The sequence below is a fragment of the Sturnus vulgaris genome, unplaced genomic scaffold (assembly GCF_052056855.1).
Source record: "Sturnus vulgaris isolate bStuVul1 unplaced genomic scaffold, bStuVul1.hap1 Scaffold_455, whole genome shotgun sequence".
Lineage (NCBI taxonomy): Eukaryota > Metazoa > Chordata > Aves > Passeriformes > Sturnidae > Sturnus > Sturnus vulgaris.
Genome location: NW_028276478.1, coordinates 32,530 through 41,045, shown reverse-complemented (window position 1 = coordinate 41,045; position 8,516 = coordinate 32,530). Strand labels below are relative to the sequence as shown.

At 46.8% G+C, this 8,516-nt stretch overlaps 1 long non-coding RNA gene across 1 annotated transcript; it reads left to right on the top strand.

Annotated features, from left to right (window-relative positions):
* The first annotated feature begins 474 nt into the window (after nucleotides 1–474).
* On the top strand, nucleotides 475–7,562 carry LOC148217695 (uncharacterized). Its single transcript, XR_015800844.1, has 2 exons — nucleotides 475–573; nucleotides 1,357–7,562. It is a non-coding gene; the product is annotated as an uncharacterized LOC148217695 (long non-coding RNA).
* Nucleotides 7,563–8,516: the final 954 nt, after the last annotated feature.

Below are 8,516 nucleotides of genomic sequence, written 5' to 3'. Positions count from 1 at the left end.
TGTCCTGAGAACTCGGGAAGTATTCCAGGAGCCTGTGATGAAGCCTTGACCTTTTCCTGTTTGGAGATGCCATCCAGGTAACCTTCAGGAATAGGTAAGGAGCTGTGGTGAGTTGGGGAGGTAGGGTGGAGTAGTGTGGGCGCACTCAAGTTTGAGCAATGTCGCATCACCTTGTCCCCCCCTCAGCCACGCATACCCTGTGATGACGGCGTCAGGCTCTGCGTGTGGCCGAAGCGTGCGGCCCTCCAGTGTTGTCAGGAGATGGTGAGCGGCAGAATTGTCATGTTTTGGCCGATGGTGCTGCTCAGATCATACACTGATGGTTGATTTCATTTATAGCGGCTGACATGAGTGACAGCAGCCTGGTGAGAACATGAAATTGCAGAGGATGAGGTGGCCTCCCTTTACAACTGCCGTGGGTTCGCCTCTTCGGCGTCGGAGAGATAAGTCAAGGGCTTCCGCCCACAGGGAGGATGAAAGCGGGATGTGGATTCGGGACTCTGCGGGAGGGATTTTTGAGCCAGCTTTGGAGATGGGGGTGTCCAAGATGTGTGCCCTTTGGCCATATAAAGGGTAAGTCCTGTAATGCTGACGTGCGCAGGGCAGAGCGGCCCTGGTGTCTGTCGTGTCATTTGTCTATCGTGCAGTGTGTGTCTTTAGTGTGTCTTGTGTGGCATGTCTTTTGCCTTTGTCCTTCGAGGGGCTTATTGGGACCTCTAGCATCATTCTTAGCATCTGTATTCCCACCTTTCCTGTCCCTGCGCCGGTGCCATCAAACCTTTGAGTCGGGAGCTAGGACAGGCATCAGAATCTCATCTCTCTTTAGAAGCATCCAATCAGAAGTGTTTTACTGTCTTATTCTGAGCTGCCATTGACAGCTGTGCACTGCTGAGATCCATTTTTAGTGGAGTAGGACTTGCAGGAGTGTGAAGATAGGTAGTGGATTCTGAGCGTAGGGTTCTCGTGCATCCATCTTTGCGGTTCTTGGAATGAATCGTCTTGTTAGCGTCTTGTTCCTGCCGGCTTCTCTGAGCCTCATCAGGTCAGCGTCGCTCTCATCTCGACCGTGTCCTTCCTCGTTCTCTCCGTGCTTGCAGTCGCTCTTCTGAATGAGTTTTCTCTTGCTGTTGCGTCCCCTTGTTTGTCATCCCCTGTGTCAGAGGCGTTTGCGTGTCTGGCCTGGGGCCGCTCTTCCCTGCTGCGCAGTGTGCGTGTAAAACGCTAAGTCCCGGGGACTTTAAAGTTATAATGCAGTCTGTAGTAGGATTCTGGATGGTTTTCCTAGGTTCACGTAAGTTTTCTGGTGGTGCTATGTTGGCCTGCAGTGCTTTGACTTTTGTCCTGACTTCCTTTCAGATGCAGATGGTTAAATCCCGACGCGGAAGGTGAGTAAAATATGAGAAGAGTGAGGACGGACGAGATCTGAGGCGAGGCCAAGGTCCAAGAGGCATCAGCACCAAAGTCATCGGCATCCTTTAGGAGGCTCATTACCTTCCCGTCATCCCAATGCAGACCATTAGAATGGATATAGAATTTGCAGCGGCTAAAAGGTTACTCCTCAGCATACTCACTAAGAGAGGAGAGGAGATGAAAAAGGCTTGGGAAAGCTCATTATCTGGTCAAGAGAAAATTGATTTTTTAAATACTCCACTCTGTTGTTTATGGAAGATGAGTGGAGTGAGCTAGGGGACCGTTTGTGGGATTAAACAATTATTGGCAAGGGCACGGAGACTCTTTGTTTTGGGAGTACATGGGGAACGATTATAAACACTTGGAGAGATGAAAGCTGAATCCCAGTTTCCAGCTGCTCCTGTGCAAGCTATGTCATAACAATACACAGGGTTATCATCTCCTGTGCTGTCTCGGTCAGGCTGCCTCAGTGCATTTTTTGGGATAGGGAGCGTACAGCCAGTAAATGGAATAAGGGGAAAACAATGGAGCTCTGTTGCAGAACTGTTAAAAACCCAAGCAAGCGTAATCTTTAAGTCTAATGCAGTAACGGAGCAAAAAGCAGAGTTATCTGCTCCGATAGCCAATGTGGAAATAAAACGGGATAAGAAAGAAGTTGCAGCCGGACTGTCAGAAGTAGGGTCTCAGAAAGAACACGGAGAGTCAGGTAGCCTGCCGAAGTCCCAGGTAAGTAAAGAACAGGGAGAGACACCTTGCCAGCCGAAGTTATATCCTGCTATCCCTCTGTCTGCTCCTCTGTGTGGTCCAGAATTAATACCCCTTCCTGGAAGAGGATGTTGATAGGGAAAAAGAAGAGGAGCAACTTACACCTGAAGAAAGAAAATTGGTTAAATCCTTTACTCCTCCAATGGAAAAGTTATAACGTCAAGTTGAACAATTAACACATCAAATGGAAAGTTGCAACACAGGGCACAAACAAAACATAACTGCCTGCCCAGAACAGCGCAGTCCTCCTACACAGTCAGTTCAGCAATTACTGCAGATGCTACGACCAGAGCCGTCAGCACCTTCAATGCAAATCCTTCCACCTCCGTATCTAGGCCCAATCCCAGGCCCAGCAGGTGCCGAAGAACATTCTGCAAAAATATCATCAGGAAACGACGGTCAGGAATAGTTTGCAATGCAATCATTGAAGGAGAGCGGCAACCAGCTGAAGCTTTAGCTTGCGCAATTCTGTATGATCAACAAGCTCCTAGGTACGAACAACATCATTGGAAAATTTTGCAACAAACCAAACAAACTATGACAGAACATGGAATTAGATCTGAGGCTGCCAGAACTACACAGGACCGCATTTTCACCGCCAATGTAAATTCACCTCACGATTGTCGGCAAATAGCACGATTACTATTGACACCATCTCAACACGTCATACAGGTAAAGGAGCGGACCAGATCGGCAGTCACCGAAGCTCGTAGACCTAGGGATCCAAATGACATCCAAAATGCACTAAATCCAGATATGCTCACCGGATCAGGGGTATTTAGTAACTGACGTTCAACTTAATTGAACGCATTGGGAACACATCATTTGTCTGCACGTTTAGCCAGACAGGCTTTTAATGTCGTTCCAGATTCTCAACCACGTACTCTTTATTCAGCTGTTCAACAAGGAATAACAGAACCTTTATACCAATTTTATTCATCGCTTATGGGCAGCTTGAAGCAATCAGAATGATTTAACCGACAAGGCGTGACAAAAAACATTCAAGTTAGTGGCATTTGAAAAGGCTATTTCCAAAACAAAACCTTTGTTGATTACTTTGGGTAAAGATGCTGATGTAACAGAAACTATCTACTGTAGCAGATACGGCTACTAGAGCATCTCAGTCCCAACAAGGACAAGTTGTCGCCAATGCCGTAGCAGAGGCCATAAAACCAGCCACAAATTTACTTGCTGCTGCAGTAAGCAAAATAGGCCAAACACCAAAGTCAGGACCTTCAAAGACACGAGGCGCATGTTAGCGATGTGGGGCAAAGGGACATTTCAAAAAGACACGCCAAGCGTCAGTACGGTGCGATAGATGTCAAAAAGGCAACCGTTCCGCAGCCGCCCGTCGGTCCGCAAAAAACGGATTACAAAGCACAAAGAGCCGCCGTGCGGTGACACAAGCAGTCGGCCCAACGCTGTCCAACAACTTGACCCACCAGCGACCACAGCGAGCTTGGCAATCGATTCGGCAGCAGCAGTAGCCGTTACTCTTATCAATCAAACTGCGTGTCAAATTCCAACAGGTGTCACCAGAGCAATATACGCCTCAGACAGCGCACTTGCGGCATTATTAACTGGAAAATCTTCTGCTGGACTTGCAGGACTCATCGTCCTCCCAGGTGTAATCGATGCTGACTACACCGGAGAGATTCAAGTGCGTGCCTACACTTTATCACCACCACTTCCTATTTCCAAGGCAACCAGAATTGCACAATTGATTCTATATTTAACAATTCCTACATAAGGGACATCTTCTGAACTCCACCACAGAGAGGAATTAAAGGCTTCGGATCCACTGGAGACACAGTAGTAAATTTAGTACAGCAAATGAAACAGAGACCAATGGTGAAAGCAACCTTACGATCTGGCACGGTTCAAAAAGAAGTCACCGTTATGCTAGATACAGGAGCTGATGTTAGCATCATTTACAAAGAACGCTGGCCCAAAGATTGGTTTCTTCAACAAACTGTGCATGCAGTACAAGGCGTAATAGGGAATCCTATACCATAGGGAAGTGTCCATGCCATAGAAGTGAGATTTCCCGAAGGGTAAACAGCCACACAACGCCCATATGTCACGTCTTTACTTGGAAATTTAGGAGGCCTAATCGGTCGAGATGCATTAAATCAGCTAGGAGCAACTCTCACGTCGCCCGCAGCCTCTCAGTCGCCTTTTTAGTTGCAGCCGCTGCCGTTCTGCCGCCAACCCCAAAAATACAATGGAAAAACCATAGACCAGTATGGGTTGAGCAGCGGACCTTGTCCAAAGAGCGGCCGAAAATAGCCCACGAATTAGCAAAAGAACAGTTATAAGCCAAACATAGACAACATTCCATTAGTCTGCGGAACGCTCCCATTTTTTATTCCTAACAAATCAGGCAAATGGCGACGGTTACACGATCTCCAAAAAGCGAACGACCAGCCGTGTCCCATGGGAGCATTACAACCAGGAATGCTTACTCCAACTATGTTGCTTCAGAATTGGCATCTCTTGATTATTCACCTCAAAGACCATTTTTCACTATACGCTTGCGAAAGGATGATACAGTGTGATTTGCATTCACTTTATCAGCAATAAATAAAGCAAGTCATTCACAAGGATATGAACGTGTACTACTTCCACCTGGTATGAAAAGTCTTCCTACTATGTGTCAAACGTTTGTTCATTGGACATTAGAGCCTATCCGTCATAAATTTGCACAATTATTTATCGTTACATGGATGATATCCTGCTATGTCAATAAGAACCCTTTACTAATGATACTTTACAGTACATTATCACTCAGCTGTCGTCAAAAGGTTTATTAATTGCACCAGAAAAGATACAACCTACATGGTGCTACGTAGGTTGGGCGTTAACCTCAGCTGCTGTCAGTCCAGAAAAACTGCACCTTACAACTACTATTGCAACACTTCACCATGCTCAGAAATTAATTGGAGATTCGCAGCGGTTTAGAATTGTCACAGGGATCCTCAACGATGAGATATCACGTCTTACAAGTCTGCTTAAAGTGCGGACCCAAATATTCCAATCTCTCTTTCTCCTGAATGACGCGATTGCCTTAACAAGCTGAGTCAGCGTCCAGTGTCATCTGTCGCAGGTCATCCATTGTCAGATGTGCCATTAGGTGTTCCTATTTTCAACCATGCCGATGCTCTATTTGCTATCTCATACCAGCGGCCTGCTTGATATTAAGAAAAAGGGGAGACCATCCTACGGGAGATTGTGCCAAGCAAACGCAATCACGGGAACGACCACGCGGCCGGCAAAATCAACAGAAAGGCAAGGAGCAACAAAATCAGATAACGATTCTGGAACTGGCCTTTCCACCACATACGCTGCCCGTGAGCATTTGGCAAAGAACAGAGGTAATAGAACATCTCATTAGGAAAGCATGGGAACGGGGGCTCGACATCACCTGTACAGAGGCGGAACATATCAGTCTACCATTAAAAACTGAACTGTTTGAGTTCATGTTGAGATGCTCAGAGACCCTATAAATAGCTCTCCTAGACTACGCTGGCCACGTGCATAACAGACAACCATCCGATGCGCGATTACAAGTAATAGCAAGACAGCAATTGTTACAGCAACCAAAGGTAAAGACACAACCTGTCAAAGGTATTACGGTATACACAGATGCAGGAAGAAGAACAAAAAAGGCAGCACTTACCTGGAAAGAAAAATCGGGATGGAAAGTACATGTCCTGAACGATTTTATGGGAAAATTGTACAGCAGTTAAATTTAGCCAACAATCCCGATTTTGGATTCTACAGTACGAAACACGGCCATGAGGTGCCATAACTGTATACAGGTTCGATGAGGGACTCAGCAATTAATTTACAGGTTATTGTGACATCATCACCTTGCATTACCAGGAAAGAAGGAAGAACATTGTGTTTCTCAACCAACACCAGGGGAGCGCTTACACCACGGTGTGCAATTACTGCGGTCAATGTTGGTTTTTCACAGCGTTTATTTTGAACCTATAGGTTAGACCTTTCAAGCCGGACCCATCTGCTGTGTCATTCTGACAGCATGTTACATAGGTTGGTCTAGTTAAAGTCAAGTTATACCAACAGTCAGAAAGTTTGTCCACACAAAGCTTTCTAATTTCCACATTGTTGGTGATGGGTTCCAAGGCATAATTATCAACCTGTTCCTGGTGACAATACAGTATAAGAGAGACTTGTTTTTCACATGACCGTACTGTTGTGGGGCAAGGACTCGCTGTAACGTTGGGCTGCAAACTACCGGTTATAACCGATTTTAAAAATTGCCGGCGATCGCAATGGTAGTAGCTTTCTCGTGAAGGGATTTCTCCATTTTTCTGCATCCTACCTTAATTTTGTCACCAGTCGTTCCCGTTAGTACCCTAGCCCAAATCCTTTTTGTCCCAACCCCGGTCACTCGAACGGTATACCTCAGAATCGTGCAATACTACCGTCTCTGGGTTTGGGCGACGATCTCTGGGGTACGGTCCTAGAGCACCGGTATACCTGATGGAAGCTTCAGACCATGGCCACTCAGCCGAGTTTTGGCCACGGCGTTGCGGTAGGATACAGAGAAGTATCAAAAAGATTATCACTGTTTAACCGTTCTCATGTCATTCAGTGTTCTTCCGTGAAAAGCAAAGACAACAGAGTCTGCCACCAAGAGGCAGGAGGTCAAAACGATGGAACTATCCAACGGGTACTAATCCGACGCTCCTTCCCCAAAGCATCGGTGGTTACTCATGCCTATTTATTCAAAGGGGTTTTTAACGCTAACGGTACTTCTACTGTACGGAGGTTTACTAAAACAGGTTGCTCAGGTGTTGGGGGTTGAATTGTTCCCTTTTCTTTCTGTGGAATTTTCCCCATTGTTACGCTAAGTATTTGTGGCTGCACCTTAGTAGTAACAGTTTTCTTTCTCAGGAGGGTGGGGACAGGGGGAATATCGGAAAAGCAAAGGTGGGATGGGGGGGCCAGGGTGCTCTCTCACTCGCTAATGGAGTGAGAGGAAGACGGCCGGGGCATCCTAGCATCCTCCCCGCGGTCCCAACGCCGGGAGCCACGTTCCCTGCCGTCGGACATCGCACCGCCGCCTTCCCCCTTCGTCCTACTTCCTCCGGAAACTCTGCCGAGCACCACGACCGACACCGTGAGGGAGGAGTCGCTCCTCCATTCCTCTCACACCCGGGCCATCAGCCAGCCCCCTTCAGCTGCACGGGATCTGCCCTGTCCCCACGACCGGTACCTGAGCACAGGGAGAGGGAGCCTGGGGCCAAAAAAGGACTGGAACTGAGTTATAGTGTTCTGTTTTGCTGTCAATTTTTATAGCTGTTGTTTTTTCTTTTGTTTGCCACGTTAGATATATTAGTAAAGAACTGTTATTCCTATCTTCCATATCTTCTGCCTGATTTCAAACTATAATAATTGGAAGGGAGGGGGCTGCACTCTCCATCTCAGAGAAGGGTTTCTTGCATTCCCTTAGCAAATACCTGTCTTTCAAACCAAGACACCAGGCTGGATTTTTTAGGATCATTAGGTCTCCATAGTGCAGGAATGATGCCTGGGGCTTTTGGAGAAAAAGCAGTTATTTCGGGACACCTGTTTATCCCCCATCTGTCATTTACACCTTTTACAGCTTGCCATAATCGAAGATGCCAACTTCACTCGTGGTTTTAGGAGTCGCTTTAGGAGACCATTAGTCCTTTCTACAATTCCGTTGGCTTGTGGGTAATAGGGGGTGTGAAAAGTCCGCTTTATTCGTTCCTGCCTTGTCCCACCCTGTACTACTTTAGCAGTAAAGCGAGACCCATTATCAGATTGAATTTCCTGCGGCTTTGGGAAAGTTCCAAACAATTTTTGCAATGCCTTAACAGTGTTATCTCCTGTAGCTCTATTAAAAGTTTCAGCTCCACCTAACCCCGATATTATTTGCATTCCTACCATCACGAAATGTTTGCCACCTGAATTTTTAAAGGGACCGACATAATCTATCTGCCACGTGTTCCATAAGCCTTTACCCTTCCTTAAGCGCAACGGGTCACCTTCCAAAGGATGTCTTTCAAATCGTCCACGGCATCGCTCACTAGCTGATACGCACGTTTTGCGCATTTCCCTGGTGACAGGCCAGCCACGAGCAAGGGCTTCCTTGTACAAATCTTTCGCACCTGTGTGTCGTCTTTTATAGGCAGCCATTCTAGCAGGTGCTCCCAGTCCTCTGTAATTTGTTCATTTTTCTGGGGATTCACTCTCGCTAACTCATCAGCTGCATTGTTCTACTCGCCGGCTGGATTTCCATCTGTCTGATGAGAAGCCAGCCAACCTACGTCAAAATTCCCTTGACC